Source organism: Pseudophryne corroboree, unplaced genomic scaffold (genome assembly GCF_028390025.1).
Source record: "Pseudophryne corroboree isolate aPseCor3 unplaced genomic scaffold, aPseCor3.hap2 scaffold_623, whole genome shotgun sequence".
Classification (NCBI taxonomy): Eukaryota; Metazoa; Chordata; class Amphibia; order Anura; family Myobatrachidae; genus Pseudophryne; species Pseudophryne corroboree.
In genome coordinates, this window is record NW_026970219.1 from 268282 (window position 1) to 293942 (window position 25661).

Sequence of the window (25661 nt, forward strand, 5' to 3'; positions counted from 1 at the left end):
CCACACCAATCACACCGTATAACTTGTGATAAACTACCCAGTTATCAGTATGAAAAAACAACATAGCATCAGTGCAGGACCGATGCAACTATAACATAACCCTTATTGAAGCAATAACTATATACAAGTATTGCAGAAGTAGTCCGCACTTGGGACGGGCGCCCAGCATCCTCTACGGACTACGAGAAAAAGATTTACCAGTAGGTTTAAAATCTTATTTTCTCTAACGTCCTAGAGGATGCTGGGGACTCCGTAAGGACCATGGGGATTATACCAAAACGGGCGGGAGAGTGCGGATGACTCTGCAGCACCGATTGAGCAAACATGAGTTCCTCCTCAGCCAGGGTATCAAACTTATAGTATTTTGCAAAGGTGTGTGAACCCGACCAAGTAGCAGCTTGACACAGCTGTAGTGCCGAGACCCCTCGGGCAGCCGCCCAAGAAGAGCCCACTTTCCTCGTGGAATGGGCCTTGACCGATTTCAGTAACTGCAATCCAGCCATAGAATGCGCTTGCTGAATCGTGTTACAAATCCGGCGAGCAATAGCCTGCTTTGAAGCAGGGGCACCAATCTTGTTGGTTGCATACAGGACAAACAGCGCTTCAGTTTTCCTGACTCTAGCCGTCCTGGCCACGTAAATTTTCAAAGCCCTAACCACATCAAGTAACTCGGAATCCTCCAAGTCACGCGTAGCCACAGGCACCACAATAGGTTGGTTCATATGAAAAGATGAGACCACTTTTAGTAGGAATTGAGGACGGGTCTGCATTTCCGCTCTATCCACATGGAATACCAAATATGGGCTTTTATGTGACAAAGCCGCTAATTCCGACACTCGCCTAGCCGAAGCCAAGGCTAATAACATGACCACCTTCCATGTGAGATATTTTAACTCCACTGTTTTAAGTGGTTCAAACCAGTGTAATTTTAGAAAACTTAACACCACGTTAAGGTCCCAAGGTGCCACCGGAGGCACAAAAGGAGGCTGAATATGCAGCACTCCTTTTACAAAAGTCTGAACTTCTGGAAGAGAAGCCAATTCTTTTTGAAAGAAAATGGATAAGGCCGAAATCTGGACCTTAATAGAGCCTAATTTTAGGCCCAAATTCACTCCAGTTTGTAGGAAGTGAAGGAAACGGCCCAGATGGAATTCTTCCGTAGGAGCATTCCTGGCCTCACACCAAGAAACATAATTTCGCCATATACGGTGTAATGTTTTAACGTTACATCCTTCCTAGCCTTTATCAGCGTAGGGATGACCTCAACCGGAATGCTAGGATCCGGCATTCAACCGCCATGCCGTCAAACGCAGCCGCGGTAAGTCTTGGAACAGACAGGGCCCCTGATGCAACAGGTCCTGTCTTAGAGGGAGAGGCCACAGATCTTCTGTGAGCATTTCCTGCAGATCCGGATACCAGGTCCTCCGTGGCCAATCTGGAACAATGAGGATTGTTCTCACTCCTCTTTGTCTTATTATCCTCAACACCTTGGGTACGAGAGGAAGAGGAGGAAATACCGACCGGAACACCCACAGTGTCACTAGGGCGTCTACAGCTACTGCCTGAGGGTCTCTTGACCTTGCGCAATACCTCTGTAGCTTTTTGTTGAGCCGGGACGGCATCATGTCTATCTGTGGCAGTTCCCACCGACTTGTAATCTGTGCAAAGACTTCCTGATGAAGTCCCCACTCTCCCGGATGTAGGTCGTGTCTGCTGAGGATGTCTGCTTCCCAGTTGTCCACTCCCGGAATGAACACTGCTGACAGTGCGCTTGCGTGATTCTCCACCCAGCGAAGAATTCTGGTGGCTTGTGCCATCGCCACTCTGCTTCTTGTGCCGCCTTGGCGGTTTACATGAGCCACTGCGGTGACGTTGTCTGACTGGATCAGAACCGGTTGGTCGCAAAGTAAGGTCTCCGCTTGACGTAGGGCGTTGTATATGGCCCTTAGTTCCAGGATGTTGATGTGAAGACAAGTCTCTTGACTTGACCAAAGACCTTGGAAATTTCTTCCCTGTGTGACTGCTCCCCAACCTTGGAGGCTTGCGTCTGTGGTCACCAGGATCCAGCCCTGAATGCTGAATCTGCATCCCTCGAGAAGGTGAGCACTCTGCAGCCACCACAAGAGTGATACCCTGACCCTGGGGGACAGGGTGATCAACCAATGCATCTGTAAATGTGACCCGGACCACTTGTCCAGTAGGTCCCATTGGAAAGTCCTCGCATGGAACCTGCCGAATGGAATGGCCTCGTATGATGCCACCATCTTTCCCAGGACTCGAGTGCAGTGATGCACTGACACCTGTTTTGGTTTCAATAGGTTCCTGACAAGAGTCATGAGTTCCTGGGCCTTTTCTATCAGGAGATAAACCTTCTTCTGGTCTGTGTCCAGAATCATGCCCAAGAAAGACAGACGAGTAGTAGGAATCAACTGCGACTTCGGGATATTGAGAATCCAGCCGTGTTGCTGTAACACTTTCAGTGAAAGTGATACGCTGTTCAGCAACTGCTCTCTTGATCTCGCTTTTATGAGATCGCCCAAGTACGGGATAATTGTGACACCTTGCTTGCACAGGAGCACCATCATTTCCGCCATTACCTTGGTGAAAATTCTCAGGGCCATGGAGAGACCAAACAGCAACGTCTGAAATTGGCAATGACAGTCCTGTACCGCAAATCTGAGTTACGCCTGATGAGGTGGATAAATGGGGACATGAAGGTATGCATCCTGTACACAAATGCGGACAACAGGTGTCAAGCCGTGTGTTGCCTTTGTCAAGCTGTAATAAGTAGGGATAAGGACGTTAACCACCTCGGAACATCCTCCCTTATACGTCACCTGCAGCGCATTCATCATAAGTCAGTGACAAGTTCAAAAACTTTGGATGACAGCGGAAGCAGTCCACTAACCACTAAATCCCTTCCTCTTGTAACCAAGCTCCTGCAAACCACACCACCAACTCCCTCAGTGTCAATTTCCTCCTTAGACAGGAGAGCCAATAGTCCTGCAGGCCATGTCACTGGCAAGTCTGACGAGTCCTCTCCTGCCTGGGATTCCTCCGATGCATCCTTGAGTGTAACGCCTACTGCTGCTGGCGCTGCTGTTGTTGCTGCTGGGAGTCGATCGTCATCCCAGAGGGGAAGTCGGAAGACCACTTGTACTTCTTCCAGTAAGCAATTGACTGTCCAACAGTCCTTTGCGAGGAAGATGAAATATCACAGCAGTCATCCTGCTGCAAAGCGGATAACTCAGGTCTGGGTGGTGAAAAACGTGGTTCCGGTATCCATCGTTAATTTAGAGGCAACTAGAGACTTGATTGAGGTACTGTGTCCACGGTACCAAATACCCTCTAGGTTCCATTTCTCTAGGCAGGCGATACCGAAAATGTACACAGACCTCAGAAAAAGAGTCACCAGTGTCCTAAAAAATGCAGTTGTACCCAATGTCCACTTGTCTGTGGTTAAGTGGAGCAGGGCAGACTCAGGACTATATGACTGTGACAGCCCACTGGGTAGATGTATTGCCTCCCGCAGCAAGAACAGCAGCGGCGGCACCAGTAGCAGCATCTCGCAATTGCCAACTCGTTCCTAGGCAGGCTACGCTTTGTATCACCGCTTTCCATAAGAGGCACACAGCTGACAACCTCTTACGGAAACTGAGGAACATCATCGCAGAATGGCTTACCCCAATTGAACTCTCCTGGGGATTTGTGACATCGGACAACGCCACCAATATTGTGCGTGCATTACATCTGGGCAAATTCCAGCACGTCCCATGTTTTGCACATACATTGAACTTGGTGGTGCAGAATTATTTAAAAAACGACAGGGGCGTGCAAGAGATGCTGTCGGTGGCCCGAAGAATTGCGGGCCACTTTCTGCCTTCAGCCACCGCATGCCGAAGACTGGAGCACCACCAAACATTCCTGAACCTGCCCTGCCATCATCTGAAGCAAGAGGTGGTAACGAGGTGGAATTCAACCCTCTATATGCTTCAGAGGATGGAGGAGCAGCAAAAGGCCATTCAAGCCTATACATCTGCCCACGATATAGGCAAAGGAGGGGGAATGCACCTGACTCAAGCGCAGTGGAGAATGATTTCAACGTTGTGCAAGGTTCTGCAACCCTTTGAACTTTCCACACGTGAAGTCAGTTCAGACACTGCCAGCCTGAGTCAGGTCATTCCCCTCATCAGGCTTTTGCAGAAGAAGCTGGAGACATTGAAGGAGGAGCTAAAACAGAGCGATTCAACTAGGCATGTGGGACTTGTGGATGGAGCCCTTAATTTGCTTAACCAGGATTCAATCTGTTGAAATCAGAGCACTACATTTTGGCCGCCGTGCTCGATCCTAGATTTAAAACCTACATTGAATCTCTCTTTCCGGCAGACACAAGTCTGCAGAGGTTCAAAGACCTGCTGGTGAGAAAATTGTCAAGTCAAGCGGAACGTGACCCGTCAACAGCTCCTCCTTCACATTCTCCCGCAACTGGGGGTGCGAGGAAAAGGCTAAGAATTCTGAGCCCACCCGCTGGCGGTGATGCAGGGCAGTCTGGAGTGAGTGCTGACATCTGGTCCAGACTGAAGGACCTGGCAACGATTACTGACATGTCGTCTACTGTCACTGCATATGATTCTGTCACCTTTGAAAGAATGGTGGAGAAAAAGAGGCAATTTGGAGGCCCTTGCACAAACTGGCTTTATTCTACCTAAGTTGCCCTCCCTCCAGTGTGTACTCCGAAAGAGTGTTTAGTGCGGCCGCTCACCTTGTCAGCAATCGGCGTACAAGGTTACTTCCAGAAAATGTGGAGAAGATGATGATCATCAAAATTAATTATAATCAATTCCTCCGTGGAGACATTCACCAGCAATTGCCTCCAGAAAGTACACAGGGATCTGAGATGGTGGATTCCAGTGGGGACGAATTAATAATCTGTGAGGAGGGGGATGTACACAGTGAAAGGGGTGAGGAATCGGAGGATGATGAGGTGGACATCTTGCCTCTGTAGAGCCAGTTTGTGCAAGGAGAGATTGATTGATTCTTTTTTGGTGGGGGCCCAAACCAACCAGTCATTTCAGTCAGTCGTGTGGCAGACCCTGTCGCTGAAATGATGGGTTCGTCAATGTTTTTCTTTTCAATCTAAACCCCTGCAGTTTTCTGTAAGCATCTGCTTCGCTATGATGATCAACAAGTCACAAGGGAAAACACTCAGGGCTGGAGGCGTAGATCTTAGGACCAGCTGCTACAAGCATGGCAGAGGTGTCACTATCACTGGTGACACCCAGAGAGGCGGCGAGGGAGATTGTAATGCAGTGCGCGCAGATAAGCAGCGCAATGGTAAAAAGGAGGCATGGTCTCATAGGTAGGGGCGTGGCCTGAATCACCATTTTGTTGCTGCGGGTATCCCGGGGGTTGGGGGCTGTACCCGGGGACTAGTGTGTGAGTGGTGCTGGCTCCTGCACAGTGACAGAAACTGGGTATTGCACGTAATGTCACAGTGAAACACCCATATTCTGTCACTGAAGAAGAGCCGGCACTTTTGTGTCACCCCACTTGGCGGGTGACACTCGGGTGTGTGCCGCAACCCCGTTGTGATGCCACTGACCCATGGGAAGCTTTACGTGGCTTACCCATGTGTTAGTAGCCCCAAGCATCTTTTGTGTTAGTCCCTGAAGAAAAACTTCAAATATTGTTTACAATTTTGTAATCAATGGCCTAATTCAGTAAGGATTGCAAATTCTGCTAAGTAACAGAATTTGCAATCCTTTGGTTCGCATGCTGGGGCCACCCATCACAGGGCATGGCCTCCCAGCATGCCGCCTCCCTTCTTGACCACGCTGAAATTGCAGTCTCAGTGCAGTTCAGCGTGATCATAAAAAATGGGTTAGCCTCCTGTTGGTGCAGACTGTACGTGTGCGCAGGAAGCCGCCACCATTTTTGTGATCGCAACGGCTGCATGTGATGTCATGCAGCCGCTCTGACCACGCATCCTGTTTCTCCGTTGAAGCCCTGCCCCCGCACCGCTCCATCTCCGACTTTGAAATGGAGTGTTGCTGACCCCCCCCCCCCAGCATTTTTTTTTTGCCAGCATATTTTTTTTCTCTGCAACCCACTACTAAATTGTGCTTCCTAGCTGTTTTTTATAAAATCACTGAATCAAATCTAACTCTGATTACATCAGAGAAGGCCAGGTACCCTACACAATAAGAGGGGGTTTGAAATTTTGACTTGTCTACTTAAATATCACCAAAATCTGATCACAAGGTCAATTACATTCCTGGGTGGGATTGAACCACCAACCTTTTGGTTAATAGCCTTACACACTAACCAATTGCACCACAGAGACACTTTGCAAAAAGTACATACTGACAAAGGCTAATAAGCATTCATCAAGAACGTTTCCTAGAAAAACTTTAAAAAGTCAATAATCTGGAGAGTTTTTGTAAGATGTTTCTTCCATCAACCAATGAAGAAACACATTGGTACTTTCCCATGATGAGTGAGTGCTTCAGGATCTCATGCACTTACATGTGCAGCAGAGTACTGCAATGGAAGCATGCTGGGCCCATAACCCAGAGATAGGCAGATTGAAACTATCCTTTGCTATATGCATTTTTTTTGTTAATTAAAGTAATCCAAAACTGGGATTGATATTTTTGCTCTTTTATTTTTACTTAAAGTACAATAACTTTTACCATTTTAATTTGTTTTAATAGTATATTGACAGTATTGTTTTCTTTCAAAAATCCACTTAATTTTCTTTACCCTATTATTAAAATGGTAATTGACAAAAACAAACTACATTGTCACCAGAAGAGCAATACAAAATGTACAAGTGATATATTAAAATCATCTTTCCAGCTTGAATTTCAATGATGCATTTGGGCAACGATTTTGTGAGAAACATCTTCACCCTTAAATAAAGATTTTCTTAATTCCTTACCTGTGTGCTAATTAGATATCACCTTGTTTTCACATTAAACAGACTTCCACATGAGAAAGCAGCAAGGATGCAGTGGCGTTAATGTTTCCTGGTGTCAACCTGTATTATTTCAGTAGACATTGAAATGAGGATGCATCTTGCTGCCTTTCCAATGAAGCAAGTTTAATTTAGTAATAGGTGAAAAACCATCCCTACAAAGGTGTTAATCAGAGACTTGGCTTTGTGGACACTTTTCAGAGAACAAATTTGTTATCATAAAAATAAACCAGAAAATGAAGAGCTGTTTAATCACTCAATTGGATTTTTTTGCCAGCATATTTTTTTTCTCTGCAACCTACTGCTAAATTGTGCTTCCTAGCTGTTTTTTATAAAATCACTGAATCAAATCTAACTCTGATAACATCAGAGAAGGCCAGGTACCCTACACAATAAGAGGGGGTTTGAAATTTTGACTTATCTACTTAAAGATCACCAAAATCTGAACACAAGGTCAATTACGTCCCTGGGTGGGATTGAACCACCAACCTTTTGGTTAATAGCCTTACACACTAACCAATTGCGCCACAGAGACACTTTGCGAAAGTACATACTGACAAAGGCTAATAAGCATTCATCTAGAACGTTTCCTAGAAAAACTTTAAAAAGTCAATAATCTGGAGAGTTTTTGTAAGATGTTTCTTCCATCAACCAATGAAGAAACACATTGGTACTTTCCCATGATGAGTGAGTGCTTCAGGATCTCTTGCACTTACATGTGCAGCAGAGTACTGCAATGGAAGCATGCTGGGCCCATAACCCAGAGGTAGGCAGATTGAAACTATCCTTTGCTATATGCATTTTTTTTGTTAATTAAAGTAATCCAAAACTGGGATTGATATTTTGGCTCTTTTATTTTTACTTAAAGTACAATAACTTTTACCATTTTAATTTGTTTTGATAGTATATTGACAGTATTGTTTTCTTTCAAAAATCCACTTAATTTTCTTTACCCTATTATTAAAATGGTAATTGACAAAAACAAACTACATTGTCACCAGAAGAGCAATACAAAATGTACAAGTGATATATTAAAATCATCTTTCCAGCTTGAATTTCAATGATGCATTGGGGCAACGATTTTGTGAGAAACATCTTCACCCTTAAATAAAGATTTTCTTAATTCCTTACCTGTGTGCTAATTAGATATCACCTTGTTTTCACATTAAACAGACTTCCACATGAGAAAGCAGCAAGGATGCAGTGGCGTTAATGTTTCCTGGTGTCAACCTGTATTATTTCAGTAGACATTGAAATGAGGATGCATCTTGCTGCCTTTCCAATGAAGCAAGTTTAATTTAGTAATAGGTGAAAAACCATCCCTACAAAGGTGTTAATCAGAGACTTGGCTTTGTGGACACTTTTCAGAGAACAAATTTGTTAGCATAAAAATAAAGCCAGAAAATGAAGAGCTGTTTAATCACTCAATTGGATTTTTTTGCCAGCATATTTTTTTTATCTGCAACCCACTGCTAAATTGTGCTTCCTAGCTGTTTTTTATAAAATCACTGAATCAAATCTAACTCTGGTTACATCAGAGAAGGCCAGGTACCCTACACAATAAGAGGGGGTTTGAAATTTTGACTTGTCTACTTAAATATCACCAAAATCTGATCACAAGGTCAATTACATTCCTGGGTGGGATTGAACCACCAACCTTTTGTTAATAGCCTTACACACTAACCAATTGCGCCACAGAGACACTTTGCAAAAGAACATACTGACAAAGGCTAATACATTCATCTAGAACGTTTCCTAGAAAAACTTTAAAAAGTCAATAATCTGGAGAGTTTTTGTAAGATGTTTCTTCCATCAACCAACGAAGAAACACATTGGTACTTTCCCATGATGAGTGAGTGCTTCAGGATCTCTTGCACTTACATGTGCAGCAGAGTACTGCAATGGAAGCATGCTGGGCCCATAACCCAGAGGTAGGCAGATTGAAATTATCCTTTGCTATATGCATTTTTTTGTTAATTAAAGTAATTCAAAACTGGGATTGATATTTTTGCTCTTTTATTTTTACTTAAAGTACAATAACTTTTACCATTTTAATTTGTTTTAATAGTATATTGACAGTATTGTTTTCTTTCAAAAATCCACTTAATTTTCTTTACCCTATTATTAAAATGGTAATTGACAAAAACAAACTACATTGTCACCAGAAGAGCAATACAAAATGTACAAGTGATATATTAAAATCATCTTTCCAGCTTGAATTTCAATGATGCATTGGGGCAACGATTTTGTGAGAAACATCTTCACCCTTAAATAAAGATTTTCTTAATTCCTTACCTGTGTGCTAATTAGATATCACCTTGTTTTCACATTAAACAGACTTCCACATGAGAAAGCAGCAAGGATGCAGTGGCGTTAATGTTTCCTGGTGTCAACCTGTATTATTTCAGTAGACATTGAAATGAGGATGCATCTTGCTGCCTTTCCAATGAAGCAAGTTTAATTTAGTAATAGGTGAAAAACCATCCCTACAAAGGTGTTAATCAGAGACTTGGCTTTGTGGACACTTTTCAGAGAACAAATTTGTTAGCATAAAAATAAAGCCAGAAATGAAGAGCTGTTTAATCACTCAATTGGATTTTTTTGCCAGCATATTTCTTTTTCTCTGCAACCCACTGCTAAATTGTGCTTCCTAGCTGTTTTTATAAAATCACTGAATCAAATCTAACTCTGATTACATCAGAGAAGGCTAGGTACCCTACACAATAAGAGGGGGTTTGAAATTTTGACTTGTCTACTTAAATATCACCAAAATCTGATCACAAGGTCAATTACGTCCCTGGGTAGGATGTAACCACCAACCTTTTGGTTAATAGCCGTACACACTAACCAATTGCGCCACAGAGACACTTTGCAAAAAGTACATACTGACAAAGGCTAATAAGCATTCATCTAGAACATATCCTAGAAAAACTTTAAAAAGTCAATAATCTGGAGAGTTTTTGAAAGATGTTTCTTCCATCAACCAACAAAGAAACACATTGGTACTTTCCCATGATGAGTGAGTGCTTCAGGATCTCTTGCACTTACATGTGCAGCAGAGTACTCCAATGGAAGCATGCTGGGCCCATAACCCAGAGGTAGGCAGATTGAAACTATCCTTTGTTATATGCATTTTTTTTGTTAATTAAAGTAATCCAAAACTGGGATGGATATTTTTGCTCTTTTATTTTTACTTAAAGTACAATAACTTTTACCATTTTAATTTGTTTTAATAGTATATTGACAGTATTGTTTTCTTTCAAAAATCCACTTAATTTTCTTTACCCAATTATTAAAATGGTAATTGACAAAAACAAACTACATTGTCACCAGAAGAGCAATACAAAATGTACAAGTGATATATTAAAATCATCTTTCCAGGTTGAATTTCAATGATGCATTGGGGCAACGATTTTGTGAGAAACATCTTCACCCTTAAATAAAGATTTTCTTAATTCCTTACCTGTGTGCTAATTAGATATCACCTTGTTTTCACATTAAACAGACTTCCACATGAGAAAGCAGCAAGGATGCAGTGGCGTTAATGTTTCCTGGTGTCAACCTGTATTATTTCAGTAGACATTGAAATGAGGATGCATCTTGCTGCCTTTCCAATGAAGCAAGTTTAATTTAGTAATAGGTGAAAAACCATCCTTACAAAGGTGTTAATCAGAGACTTGGCTTTGTGGACACTTTTCAGAGAACAAATTTGTTAGCATAAAAATAAAGCCAGAAAATGAAGAGCTGTTTATTCACTCAATTGGATTTTTCTGCCAGCATATTTTTTTTCTCTGCAACCTACTGCTAAATTGTGCTTCCTAGCTGTTTTTATAAAATCACTGAATCAAATCTAACTCTGATTACATCAGGGAAGGCCAGGTACCCACACCATAACAGGGGTTTTGAAATTTTGACTTGTCTACTTAAATATCACCAAAATCTGATCACAAGGTCAATTACATCCCTGGGTGGGATTGAACCACCAACCTTTTGGTTAATAGCCGAACACACTAACCGATTGCGCCACTGAGACACTTTGCAAAAAGTACATACTGACAAAGGCTAATAAGCATTCATCTAGAACGTTTCCTAGAAAAACTTTAAAAAGTCAATAATCTGGAGAGTTTTTGTAAGATGTTTCTTCCATCAACCAACGAAGAAACACATTGGTACTTTCCCACGATGAGTGAGTGCTTCAGGATCTCTTGCACTTACATGTGCAGCAGAGTACTGCAATGGAAGCATGCTGGGCCGATAACCCAGAGGTAGGCAGATTGAAACTATCCTCTGCTATATGCATTTTTTTTTAATTAAAGTAATCCAAAATTGGGATTGATATTTTGGCTCTTTTATTTTTACTTAAAGTACAATAACTTTTACCATTTTAATTTGTTTTAATAGTATATTGACAGTATTGTTTTCTTTCAAAAATCCACTTAATTTTCTTTACCCTATTATTAAAATGGTAATTGACAAAAACAAACTACATTGTCACCAGAAGAGCAATACAAAATGTACAAGTGATATATTAAAATCATCTTTCCAGCTTGAATTTCAATGATGCATTTGGGCAACGATTTTGTGAGAAACATCTTCACCCTTAAATAAAGATTTTCTTAATTCCTTACCTGTGTGCTAATTAGATATCACCTTGTTTTCACATTAAACAGACTTCCACATGAGAAAGCAGCAAGGATGCAGTGGCGTTAATGTTTCCTGGTGTCAACCTGTATTATTTCAGTAGACATTGAAATGAGGATGCATCTTGCTGCCTTTCCAATGAAGCAAGTTTAATTTAGTAATAGGTGAAAAACCATCCCTACAAAGGTGTTAATCAGAGACTTGGCTTTGTGGACACTTTTCAGAGAACAAATTTGTTATCATAAAAATAAACCAGAAAATGAAGAGCTGTTTAATCACTCAATTGGATTTTTTTGCCAGCATATTTTTTTTCTCTGCAACCTACTGCTAAATTGTGCTTCCTAGCTGTTTTTTATAAAATCACTGAATCAAATCTAACTCTGATTACATCAGAGAAGGCCAGGTACCCTACACAATAAGAGGGGGTTTGAAATTTTGACTTGTCTACTTAAAGATCACCAAAATCTGAACACAAGGTCAATTACGTCCCTGGGTGGGATTGAACCACCAACCTTTTGGTTAATAGCCTTACACACTAACCAATTGCGCCACAGAGACACTTTGCAAAAGTACATACTGACAAAATCTAATAAGCATTCATCTAGAACGTTTCCTAGAAAAACTTTAAAAAGTCAATAATCTGGAGAGTTTTTGTAAGATGTTTCTTCCATCAACCAATGAAGAAACACATTGGTACTTTCCCATGATGAGTGAGTGCTTCAGGATCTTTTGCACTTACATGTGCAGCAGAGTACTGCAATGGAAGCATGCTGGGCCCATAACCCAGAGGTAGGCAGATTGAAACTATCCTTTGCTATATGCATTTTTTTTGTTAATTAAAGTAATCCAAAACTGGGATTGATATTTTGGCTCTTTTATTTTTACTTAAAGTACAATAACTTTTACCATTTTAATTTGTTTTGATAGTATATTGACAGTATTGTTTTCTTTCAAAAATCCACTTAATTTTCTTTACCCTATTATTAAAATGGTAATTGACAAAAACAAACTACATTGTCACCAGAAGAGCAATACAAAATGTACAAGTGATATATTAAAATCATCTTTCCAGCTTGAATTTCAATGATGCATTGGGGCAACGATTTTGTGAGAAACATCTTCACCCTTAAATAAAGATTTTCTTAATTCCTTACCTGTGTGCTAATTAGATATCACCTTGTTTTCACATTAAACAGACTTCCACATGAGAAAGCAGCAAGGATGCAGTGGCGTTAATGTTTCCTGGTGTCAACCTGTATTATTTCAGTAGACATTGAAATGAGGATGCATCTTGCTGCCTTTCCAATGAAGCAAGTTTAATTTAGTAATAGGTGAAAAACCATCCCTACAAAGGTGTTAATCAGAGACTTGGCTTTGTGGACACTTTTCAGAGAACAAATTTGTTATCATAAAAATAAACCAGAAAATGAAGAGCTGTTTAATCACTCAATTGGATTTTTTTGCCAGCATATTTTTTTTCTCTGCAACCTACTGCTAAATTGTGCTTCCTAGCTGTTTTTATAAAATCACTGAATCAAATCTAACTCTGATTACATCAGGGAAGGCCAGGTACCCACACCATAACAGGGGGTTTGAAATTTTGACTTGTCTACTTAAATATCACCAAAATCTGATCACAAGGTCAATTACATCCCTGGGTGGGATTGAACCACCAACCTTTTGGTTAATAGCCGAACACACTAACCGATTGCGCCACTGAGACACTTTGCAAAAAGTACATACTGACAAAGGCTAATAAGCATTCATCTAGAACGTTTCCTAGAAAAACTTTAAAAAGTCAATAATCTGGAGAGTTTTTGTAAGATGTTTCTTCCATCAACCAACGAAGAAACACATTGGTACTTTCCCACGATGAGTGAGTGCTTCAGGATCTCTTGCACTTACATGTGCAGCAGAGTACTGCAATGGAAGCATGCTGGGCCGATAACCCAGAGGTAGGCAGATTGAAACTATCCTCTGCTATATGCATTTTTTTTTAATTAAAGTAATCCAAAATTGGGATTGATATTTTGGCTCTTTTATTTTTACTTAAAGTACAATAACTTTTACCATTTTAATTTGTTTAATAGTATATTGACAGTATTGTTTTCTTTCAAAAATCCACTTAATTTTCTTTACCCTATTATTAAAATGGTAATTGACAAAAACAAACTACATTGTCACCAGAAGAGCAATACAAAATGTACAAGTGATATATTAAAATCATCTTTCCAGCTTGAATTTCAATGATGCATTGGGGCAACGATTTTGTTAGAAACATCTTCACCCTTAAATAAAGATTTTCTTAATTCCTTACCTGTGTGCTAATTAGATATCACCTTGTTTTCACATTAAACAGACTTCCACATGAGAAAGCAGCAAGGATGCAGTGGCGTTAATGTTTCCTGGTGTCAACCTGTATTATTTCAGTAGATATTGAAATGACGATGCATCTTGCTGCCTTTCCAATGAAGCAAGTTTAATTTAGTAATAGGTGAAAAACCATCCCTACAAAGGTGTTAATCAGATACTTGGCTTTGTGGACACTTTTCAGAGAACAAATTTGTTAGCATAAAAATAAAGCCAGAAAATGAAGAGCTGTTTAATCACTCAATTGGATTTTTTGCCAGCATATTTCTTTTTCTCTGCAACCCACTGCTAAATTGTGCTTCCTAGCTGTTTTTTTTATAAAATCACTTAATCAAATCTAACTCTGATTACATCAGAGAAGGCCAGGTACCCTACACCACAAGAGGGGGTTTGAAATTTTGACTTGTCTACTTAAAGATCACCAAAATCTGATAACAAGGTAAATTACGTCCCTGGGTGGGATTGAACCACCAACCTTTTGGATAATAACCGAGCACGCTAACTGATTGCGCCACAGAGACACTTTGCAAACGTACATTCTGACAAACGCTAATAAGCATTCATCTAGAACGTTTCCTAGAAAAACTTTAAAAAGTCAATAATCTGGAGAGTTTTTGTAAGATGTTTCTTCCATCAATCAACGAAGAACATTCAAGCTGATTTCTTGCAGCAGCTGGGCACTGTAACAGCTCCAGAGCTGCTCTGTAAGGCAACTAAAAGGGTGTGGGCCCTGCAGCACTACCTGTAGTTCGCATTGTGCGTTGGAAGGCACAAAGTAAGCAGACGGGAGAAGTCAGGATAGTGCGCAAGGGCATAGAAGGGAGCGGCTCAAGAAAAGAGAAGTGGAAACAGACAGCAAACTAGGCTGGAGAGAGACCTGAGACAAAGAGATCTGAATTATACGAGAGCCGACCAGGGGAAACAAATTATGCAGTCGAGTTTCCCACATTTGGGGAAATAGCTGGAGCAGCACACACAGAGTGCAATGGGTGAGCCTTGCCCTGGGAGAAGCACCTTCATGATCATAGTATCTCACCTGGCAGGTAAGTAGGAGTTGGGCAAGAGCTGAGGAGGGTCGCTGCTCGGGCAACCCCCTGTCAAGTGAAGGAGATCCAACTGAGGCAGCACAAGAGAACTCTCGAAAGAAGAACAAGGCTAGAGGAAGATCTGAGACACAGAAATCTGGCTTTTACCAGAGCTGACCAGAGGAAAGCACAAACACAGTCCCCCACTACCACAAATAATGCAGTCGAGTTTCCCACATTTGGGGAAATCATAGGAGTCAGCATACCCAGAATGCAATGAATGAACCTCACCCTGGGAGAACAATCTTCATGACCATGGTATCTCCTATGCAAAATAAGTATGATTTGGGATAGAGCTGGGGAGGGCCGCTGCTCAGGCACATCTCTGTCAAGTAAAGGAGATTCAACTGAGGCAGCACAAGGGAACTCTCATCTGGGGACAACAACTGCTGGGAGAACACATATTTTCAGATGAACATGGGAGGGCAGAAGGCTGCCTAATACTGAAGCACCCCCAAACAACAAACCAAATGCAACAACTAGTACAAGCATTCCTGGGGGAAGGCCTACAGCAGATGGATTTGCATATGGTGATGTCATCCAAGCAGTGGGTCAAAGTTGGCTTCAACCCTCGTCTGCATATGAAAAGAAAAAAGGGATGTGCAGGGCATGGCGTCCTTTTGTGGCGCTTGGATGACCCCTAATTCACATTAAACATCTCCACCCTCCTTCGGTGTGGGTCTCATGTTGGCTATGCCCCAGCCCCTGAAGCATTCACGCTGATTTCTTACAGCAGCTGGGCACTGTAACAGCTCCAGAGCTGCTCTGTAAGGCAAGTAAAAGGGTGTGGGCCCTGCAGCACTACCTGTAGTTTGCATTGTGCATTGGAAGGCACAAAGTAAGCAGACGGGAGAAGTCAGGATAGTGCGCAAGGGCATAGAAGGGAGCGGCTCAAGAAAAGAGAAGTGGAAACAGACAGCAAACTAGGCTGGAGAGAGACCTGAGACAAAGAGATCTGAATTATACGAGAGCCGACCAGGGGAAACACAAATTATGCAGTCAAGTGTCCCACATTTGGGGAAATTGCAGGAGCAGCACACCCAGAGTGCAATGGGTGAGCCTTGCCCTGGGAGAAGCACCTTCATGATCATAGTATCTCACCTGGCAGGTAAGTAGGAGTTGGGCTAGAGCTGGGGAGGGTCGCTGCTCGGGCACCCCCCTGTCAAGTGAAGGAGATCCAACTGAGGCAGCACAAGGGAACTCTTGAAAGAGGAACAAGGCTAGAGGAAGATCTGAGACAAAGAAATCTGACTTTTACCAGAGCTGACCAGAGGAAAGCACAAACACAGTCCCCCTCTACCACAAATAATGCAGTCGAGTTTCCCACATTTGGGGAAATCACAGGGGTCAGCATACCCAGAATGCAATGAATGAACCTCACCCTGGGAGAACAATCTTCATGACCATGGTATCTCCTATGCAAAATAAGTATGATTTGGGATAGGGCTGGGGAGGGCCGCTGCTCAGGCACATCTCTGTCAAGTAAAGGAGATTCAACTGAGGCAGCACAAGGGAACTCTCATCTGGGGACAACAACTGCAGGGAGAACACATATTTTCAGATGAACATGGGAGGGCAGAAGGCTGCCTAATACTGAAGCACCCCCAAACAACAAACCAAATGCAACAACTAGTACAAGCATTCCTGGGGGAAGGCCTGCAGCAGATGGATTTGCATATGGTGATGTCATCCAAGCAGTGGGTCAAAGTTGGCTTCAACCCTCATCTGCATATGAAAAGAGAAAAGGGGCGTGCAGGGCATGGCGGCCTTTTGCGGCGCTTGGATGACCCCTAGTTCGCATTAAACACCTGCACCCTCATTCGGTGTGGGGCTCATGTTGGCTATGCCCCAGCCCCTGAAGCATTCAAGCTGATTTCTTGCAGCAGCTGGGCACTGTAACAGCTCCAGAGCTGCTCTGTAAGGCAAATAAAAGGGTGTGGGCCCTGCAGCACTACCTGTAGTTCGCATTGTGCGTTGGAAGGCACAAAGTAAGCAGACGGGAGAAGTCAGGATAGTGCGCAAGGGCATAGAAGGGAGCGGCTCAAGAAAAGGGAAGTGGAAACAGACAGCAAACTAGGCTGGAGAGAGACCTGAGACAAAGAGATCTGAATTATATGAGAGCCGACCAGGGGAAACACAAATTATGCAGTCAAGTATTGGAAAATTCAGGGCTATGTCGTGTAGATGATGGCCTAACAGGAGGCTTTAAAATTTTCTTTCTAGTGTCCTTCGTTTGGGAGAAAAATGCAAAGGTACAAGACAGCTTTTCCTTGCCAATATCTCTCTTTTGCAAAGAGCTACGCATTGGAAAATTCAGGGCTATGTCGTGTAGATGATGGCCTAACAGGAGGCTTTAAAATTTTCTTTCTAGTGACCTTCGTTTGGGAGAAAAATGCAAAGGTACAAGACAGCTTTTCCTTGCCAATATCTCTCTTTTGCAAAGAGCTGCGCATTGGAAAATTCAGGGCTATGTCGTGTAGATGATGGCCTAACAGGAGGCTTTAAAATTTTCTTTCTAGTGTCCTTCGTTTGGGAGAAAAATGCAAAGGTACAAGACAGCTTTTCCTTGCCAATATCTCTCTTTTGCAAAGAGCTACGCATTGGAAAATTCAGGGCTATGTCGTGTAGATGATGGCCTAACAGGAGGCTTTAAAATTTTCTTTCTAGTGACCTTCGTTTGGGAGAAAAATGCAAAGGTACAAGACAGCTTTTCCTTGCCAATATCTCTCTTTTGCAAAGAGCTGCGCATTGGAAAATTCAGGGCTATGTCGTGTAGATGATGGCCTAACAGGAGGCTTTAAAATTTTCTTTCTAGTGTCCTTCGTTTGGGAGAAAAATGCAAAGGTACAAGACAGCTTTTCCTTGCCAATATCTCTCTTTTGCAAAGAGCTACGCATTGGAAAATTCAGGGCTATGTCGTGTAGATGATGGCCTAACAGGAGGCTTTAAAATTTTCTTTCTAGTGACCTTCGTTTGGGAGAAAAATGCAAAGGTACAAGACAGCTTTTCCTTGCCAATATCTCTCTTTTGCAAAGAGCTGCGCATTGGAAAATTCAGGGCTATGTCGTGTAGATGATGGCCTAACAGGAGGCTTTAAAATTTTCTTTCTAGTGTCCTTCGTTTGGGAGAAAAATGCAAAGGTACAAGACAGCTTTTCCTTGCCAATATCTCTCTTTTGCAAAGAGCTATGCATTGGAAAATTTAGGGCTATGTCGTGTAGATGATGGCCTAACAGGAGGCTTTAAAATTTTCTTTCTAGTGTCCTTCGTTTGGGAGAAAAATGCAATGGTACAAGACAGCTTTTCCTTGCCAATATCTCTCTTTTGCAAAGAGCTGCGCATTGGAAAATTCAGGGCTATGTCGTGTAGATGATGGCCTAACAGGAGGCTTTAACATTTTCTTTCTAGTGTCCTTCGTTTGGGAGAAAAATGCAAAGGTACAAGACAGCTTTTCCTTGCCAATATCTCTCTTTTGCAAAGAGCTGCGCATTGGAAAATTCAGGGCTATGTCGTGTAGATGATGGCCTAACAGGAGGCTTTAAAATTTTCTTTCTAGTGCCTTCGTTTGGGAGAAAAATGCAATGGTACAAGACAGCTTTTCCTTGCCAATATCTCTCTTTTGCAAAGAGCTGCGCATTGGAAAATTCAGGGCTATGTCGTGTAGATGATGGCCTAACAGGAGGCTTTAAAATTTTCTTTCTAGTGTCCTTCGTTTGGGAGAAAAATGCAAAGGTACAAGACAGCTTTTCCTTGCCAATATCTCTCTTTTGCAAAGAGCTACGCATTGGAAAATTCAGGGCTATGTCGTGTAGATGATGGCCTAACAGGAGGCTTTAAAATTTTCTTTCTAGTGTCCTTCGTTTGGGAGAAAAATGCAAAGGTACAAGACAGCTTTTCCTTGCCAATACTGAAGACATTTTCCCCACAAGGCCCTTTGGAGAGACAGAGAGAGAGTATGCCAGCACATACCCCAGCGCTATATAACCCAGGAATAGCACAGTAACTTAATGTTTGAACAATCGGTGAGGGGGAACATCTTGAAACCCCAGTTTGTACCCTTGGGACACTATTTGTAAAACACACGAGTCCATGTCCGAATGAATCCAGAACTGACTGAAGAGTTTTAGACGTGCCCCCACTGGTGCGGGCTCCTGCAAGAGAGCCCCAGCGTCATGCAGTGGATTTGGCAGAAGCAGAGGATGATCTCTGCTCCTGCGATCTTGAAGAGGATGCAGACCTCTTCTCTCTTCTCCTTCCTCTACCTGCAAAGAAAGGGGAATCTTAACTTTTTGCATATCTATTGGGCCGAAATGACTGCATCAGAGAATGATGCGTCTTCATCCGTTGGGAGGGAACATAGGGCAAGAAGGTTGACTTACCTGCGGGAGCTGCCGAGATCAAATTAACTAGGCAGTCACCAAACAAGGCTTCACCTTCATAGGGAAGAGACTCCCTTTCTTCTTGGAGTCAGCATCAGCATTCTCTTGGTGAATCCACAATGCCCTCCTATCCGACACTGCCATGAAATTGGCCCGTGAACTCAAGAGTCCTATATCCCTTGCAGTCTCACGTAAGTATGCTGCAGTGTCCTTGATATGATACAACGTAAGGAGTATCCCATCTCTCCAGGGTATCTATATCGGATGACAAGGTATTCGACCAATTCTTGAATACTACTACTCACCCATGCACATGTAATGGCAGGTCTAAGTAATGTACCCGTGGTTACATAACTAGAAATAATGTAGCTTCCTGCATACGATCCGCTGGATTTGTGACAGGGCCCCGTGCAGAACAGGGGGTGACTCCCACTTTATTCTGTCCGCGGCGGGAAATGAATAAACAACCAGAATCCTTTTGGGGATTTGAAACCATCTTGTCGAGCTGGCCCAGACTTTCTCAAACAGAGATGGAGGAACGTTACATCAGCTTTCATTATATATCTATATATACATACATATAGACCCCTTTGTCAGGAACAGCAGGGTCTTCAGTGATTTTAATATGTCCTTAATATCCACAATCATGTACTGAATGCTCCTTGCCAATATTGGATCTAATCAGGAAACATTATGGTCGACATAAGTATCAGTATCCGTGTCAGTATCAGTGTGTAGTAACTGGGCAAAATAACATTTTTGCGACCCAGCGGGGCCTGAGGGAAAAGAAACATAGCCATGAATATCACATCTATTCTCTACGTCTGTGTCTGGGACACAGATTTATCCAACCTTACTCTGATATTACTGAAACATTTACCCAGTCAGTTATTGGTGGTGCCAACAGGGCCACCATCATATGTCTGCATTCCTAATATAGTTTCCTCTTGGGAAAAACATTCAGCCACCGACATGTTGACACACATATACCAAGTACCCACAGACACACCGGCTTATGGGGGACAGACCGTCAGTAAATCTGTCAGAGGGACACAGAGGATTTTTCAGCTCACAATCCAGCGCCAAAAGTACACAGTCTGGGAAATAATAAACTCTATAGTGATAGACTTGTAATGCTCTAAAGATGTTCTGGTGAGGTGAGGAAGAAGCCCCGCCGCTGTAATGGCGCGTATCTGTCCCGCTCAGAAATAATTAATTACGCTATTGGGGTAAGGACAGTGCCCAGGCACTAATGTCCACTTTTTCCAGCCTTTTGTGAAACATTAAGTTACTGTGTTATTCCTGGGTTATATAGCGCTGGGGAGTGTGCTGGCATACTCTCTCTCTGTCTCTCCAAAGGGCCTTGTGGGGAAACTATCTTCAGAAAAAGTATTCCCTGTGTGTGTGGTGTGTCGGTACACGTGTGTCGACATGTCTGAGGAAGAAGGCTATATTAGAGAGGAGCGGGAGCAAATGAATGTGGTGTCTCCGCTGACACCTGATTGGATGGATATGTGGAATGTTTTAAATGCTAGTGTAAACTCATTGTACAAAAGATTAGACAAGGCTGAAGCTTTGGGACAGTCAGGGACTCAACCCATGCCTGATCCTATGTTGCAGGGACTGTCAGGGTCTCATAAGCGCCCACTATCCCAGATTGTTGACACAGATACCGACACGGATTCTGACTCCAGTGTCGATTACGATGATGCAAAGTTACAGCCAAAATTGGCAAAATCCATTCGATATATGATTATGGCAATAAAAGATGTTTTGCACATCACAGAGGAACCCCCTGTCCCTGACAAGAGGGAACATATGTACAAGGGAAAGAAGCCTGAGGTAACCTTTGAGGGGGTCACACGAGCTGAACGAGTTATGTGAAAAAGCTTGGGAATCTCCAGATAAAAGACTGCAGATTTCCAAAAGGATTCTTATGGCGTATCCTTTTCCATCAACGGATAGGTTACGATGGAAATCCTCCCATAGGATGGACAAAGCATTAACACGCACAGCTACAGTTGGAAAATCAAATTTTTTACCTTATGTTCCCTCACAGCATAAGAAAGCTCCGCATTATCAAATGCAGTCCTTTCGGTCACAAAGAAACAAGAAAGTGCGAGGTGCGTCCTTTCTTGCCAGAGGTAGGGGCAGAGGAATAAAGCTGCACAACACAGCTAGTTCCCAGGAACAGAAGTCCTCCCCGGCCTCTACAAAATCTACCTCATGACGCTGGGGCTCCACTGGCAGAGTCCGGCCCATGTGATGTCATGCAGCTGCTCTGACCACGCCTCCTGTTTCTCCGTTGCCGACCCCATTTTGAAACCGTGCCCCCGCACCGCTCCATCTCCGACTTGGAAATGGAGTGTTGTTGACCCCCCTCCCCCCCCCCCCTTCACCGATTCACAGGCAGAGGTGATCGCATTATCTGCGGGGTGCCGCAGAAAATGCAGGCGGATGCGTATGCTCTTAGCAGTTTTTGCAGTTGGATTGCGATCCAACCTGAATCAGGCCCTATTACCTATCACAATGCACTGCGGGTAGTACAAAATGGGGTTAATATAGGAGAAAAAACCCCAGAGCTGTGCTCCTTAATTGTCCCTGGTGGCTAGTGGAGCGGCTGCCCAGTAATCAGTGTCCACGCCAGTGCGCACACGGCCCGCCCCCATCAGCGGCCTCGTGATCCCGGAGGGCGGTGTGTGTGTGACTGACCTTAGGAAGAAACCGGAGCCTCCGCTGCAGTGACCCAGCAACCGGGGCACGGGAGTATACTGCGCCACTGGGAGTGATGGAGCTGCAGTAAAGAGGTCTATTAGACCTAGCCTGCTGCAGCCCTTGTAGATTCTTATAAAAAAAGTTCTTCTTTTCTTGCCAAAATTAATAGCTAAGAATAGGCTGCCTGAGGCAGCCCCCTGTTAAGTGGCCTGCTACTGAAGGCACCAACTACAAACTGAGCTCCCTGTTCATGGAAGCGAGGTTATAGAGGAGCATCTTGGGAACAGTCAAAAGCTTTGAGCCTGTTGGTGCCTCAGATCAAGATCCTACTCTGGTGTACATATACAATGTGAATCCTTGTGGAGTCCAGTGTACCCCACAGAAGAAATGAATGCGTCACACCCATTGGCAGCAACATTAGAATAGCTGCTGATGGGCACAATTGAGAAAGGAAGGGGGGAAAACATTTGAATCCAGCACATATATGTAATTTGAATATGTAATTTGTACCTTCCTACTTTAAAATGTAATGGATGAACCTCACCCTGTGAGAACTATCTTCATGATCAAGAGATCTCATATGCAAGATAAGTATGTGTTGGGATAGGGCTGTGGAGGGCGGCTGCTCGGGCACACCCCTGTCAAGTTAAGGAGATTCAACTGAGGAAGCACAAGGGAACTCTCATCTGGGAACAACAACTGCAGGGAGAACACATTTTCAGACGAATGTGGGAGGGCAGAAGGCTGCCTAATACTGAAGCACCCCCAAACAACAAACCAAATGCAACAACTACTGCAAGCATTCCTGGGGGAAGGCCTGCAGCAGATGGATTTGCATATAGTGATGTCATCCAAGCAGTGGGCATAGTTGGCTGCAACCCTCGTCTGCATATGAAAAGAGAAAAGGGTCACGCAGGGCATGGCGGCCTTTGTGGGGTTGCGCTTGGATGACCCCTAAATCGCTTTATACACCCCCACCCCCCATCAGTGTGGGCTCATGTTGGCCATGCCCAAGCCCCTGAAGCATTCAAGCTGATTTCTTGCAGCAGCTGGACCCAGAAACAGCTCCAGAGTTGCTCTACAAGACAAGTAAAAGGGTGTGAGCCCTGCAGCACCACCTGTAGTTTGCATACACACATATATAGGACAGCATCTCTTATATGCCCCAGGGTCAATAAAATAGTATCCTTATCTAGGGTATCCATCCCCACAGATAAGGTATCCGTCCATGCCGCTACAGCACTACACACCCAGGCCGACGCAATTGCCGGTCTGAGTAAGGTACCTGAATGTGTATAAATGGACTTCAGGGTAATCTCCTGTTTGCGGTCAGCAGACTCTTTGAGGGTAGCCGTATACTGGGACGGGAGGGCTACCTTCTTGGATAAGCGTGTTAATGCTTTGTCCACCCTAGGGGAGGATTCCCATCGTAACCTATCCATTGATGGGAAAGGATACGCCATAAGAATCCTTTTGGAAATCTGCAGTCTTTTATCTGGAGATTCCCAAGCTTTTTCACATAACTCGTTCAGCTCGTGTGACCCCCTCAAAGGTTACCTCAGGCTTTTTCACCTTGTACATATGTACCCTCTTGTCAGGGACAGGGGGTTCCTCCCTGATGTGCAAAACATCTTTTATTGCCATAATCATATATCGAATGGATTTTGCCAATTTTGGCTGTAACTTTGCATCATCGTAATCGACACTGGAGTCAGAATCCGTGTCTGTATCTGTGTCAACAATCTGGGATAGTGGGCGCTTATGAGACCCTGACAGTCCCTGCAACATAGGATCAGGCATGGGTTGAGACCCTGACTGTCCCAAAGCTTCAGCCTTGTCTAATCTTTTGTGCAATGAGTTTACACTAGCATTTAAAACATTCCACATATCCATCCAATCAGCTGTCGGCGGAGACACCACATTCATTTGCTCCTGCTCCTCTCTAATATAGCCTTCTTCCTCAGACATGTCGACACATGTGTACCGACACACCACACACACAGGGAATGCTTTTTCTGAAGACAGTTTCCCCACAAGGCCCTTTGGAGAGACAGAGAGAGAGTATGCCAGCACACACCCCAGCGCTATATAACCCAGGAATACACAGTAACTTAATGTTTGCCCAGTAGTACTGCAGCATGTAATTTGCGCCAAATTATGTGCCCCCCCCCCCCCTCTTTTCAACTCTCTTGTCTACCGTGGTATAAGCAGGGGAGAGTCCGGGGAGCTTCCTCTCAGCGGTGCTGTGAAGAAAAAATGGCGCTGGTGAGTGCTGAGGGAGAAGCCCCGCACCCTCGGCGGCAGGCTTCTGTCCCGCTTAAACTGTAAAATTGGCGGGGGCTCATACATATATACAGTGCCCCGCTGTATATGTGTTATATTTTTGCCAAAAAGAGGTTTATATTGCTGCCCAGGGTGCCCCCCCCCCCCCCCCCCTGCGCCCTGCACCCTTACAGTGACCGGAGTGTGTGAGGTGTATGGGAGCAATGGCGCACAGCTGCAGTGCTGTGCGTTACTTCAGTGAAGATCATGAAGTCTTCTGCCGCCTCTGAAGTCTTCTTTTCTTCTCATACTCACCCGGCTTCTATCTTCCGGCTCTGCAAGGGGGACGGAGGCGCGGCTCTGGGACGGACGGCGAGGGTGAGATCCTGCGTACCAATCCCTCTGGAGCTAATGGTGTCCAGTAGCCTAAGAAGCAGGACCTTGCAACTCAGAGAGTAGGGCTGCTTCTCTCCCCTCAGTCCCTCGATGAGGGAGTCTGTTGCCAGCAGTGCTCCCTGAAAATTAAAAACCTAACAAAATACTTTCTGTCAGAAAGCTCAGGAGAGCTCCTGAAAAGCACCCAGTCTCCACTGGGCACAGTATCAAACTGAGGTCTGGAGGAGGGGCATAGAGGGAGGAGCCAGTGCACACCCAGAACTAAAGTCTTTCTTAAAGTACCCATGTCTCCTGCGGAGCCTATCTATCCCCATGGTCCTTACGGAGTCCCCAGCATCCTCTAGGACGTTAGAGAAAATAGGATTTTAATACCTACCGGTAAATCCTTTTCTCTTAGTCCGTAGAGGATGCTGGGCACCCGTCCCAGTGCGTACTGTGTCTGCAGTTATTAAATGGCCCTTAACTCCAGAACATTTATGTGGAGAAAACTTTCCTGACTTGACCATCTTCCTTGGATGTTTTCCCCCTGTGTGACTGCTCCCCAGCCTCGGAGGGTTGCATCCATGGTCCCTAGGATCCAGTCCTGGATCCCGAACCATCGCCCCTCTAGGAGGTGAGAACTGTGCAGCCACCAATGGAGTAAGATTCTGGTCTTGGAAGACAGGATTATCCTCCGGTGCATGTGTAGGTGGGATCCGGACCACTTGTCCAACAGGTCCCACTGGAACACTCTGGCATGGAACCTGCCAAACTGAATGGCCTCGTAGGCCGCAACCATCTTCCCCAGCAACAGAATGCATTGATGGATTAACACTCTTGCTGGTTTCAGAATTTGTTT

General features: G+C 43.8%; 3 non-coding genes and 1 pseudogene across 3 annotated transcripts; all 4 read right to left on the reverse strand.

Annotated features, from left to right (window-relative positions):
- Positions 1 to 14903: 14903 nt before the first annotated feature.
- LOC135035988 (U1 spliceosomal RNA) lies at positions 14904 to 15038 on the reverse strand (annotated as a pseudogene).
- Positions 15039 to 15190: 152 nt separating this feature from the next.
- Positions 15191 to 15354, reverse strand: LOC135035972 (U1 spliceosomal RNA). Its single transcript, XR_010230840.1, has one exon. It is a non-coding gene; the product is annotated as a U1 spliceosomal RNA (small nuclear RNA).
- A 671-nt stretch (positions 15355 to 16025) lies between these two features.
- Positions 16026 to 16188, reverse strand: LOC135035979 (U1 spliceosomal RNA). The gene has a single exon (XR_010230847.1). It is a non-coding gene; the product is annotated as a U1 spliceosomal RNA (small nuclear RNA).
- A 152-nt stretch (positions 16189 to 16340) lies between these two features.
- LOC135035967 (U1 spliceosomal RNA) lies at positions 16341 to 16504 on the reverse strand. Its single transcript, XR_010230834.1, has one exon. It is a non-coding gene; the product is annotated as a U1 spliceosomal RNA (small nuclear RNA).
- Positions 16505 to 25661: the final 9157 nt, after the last annotated feature.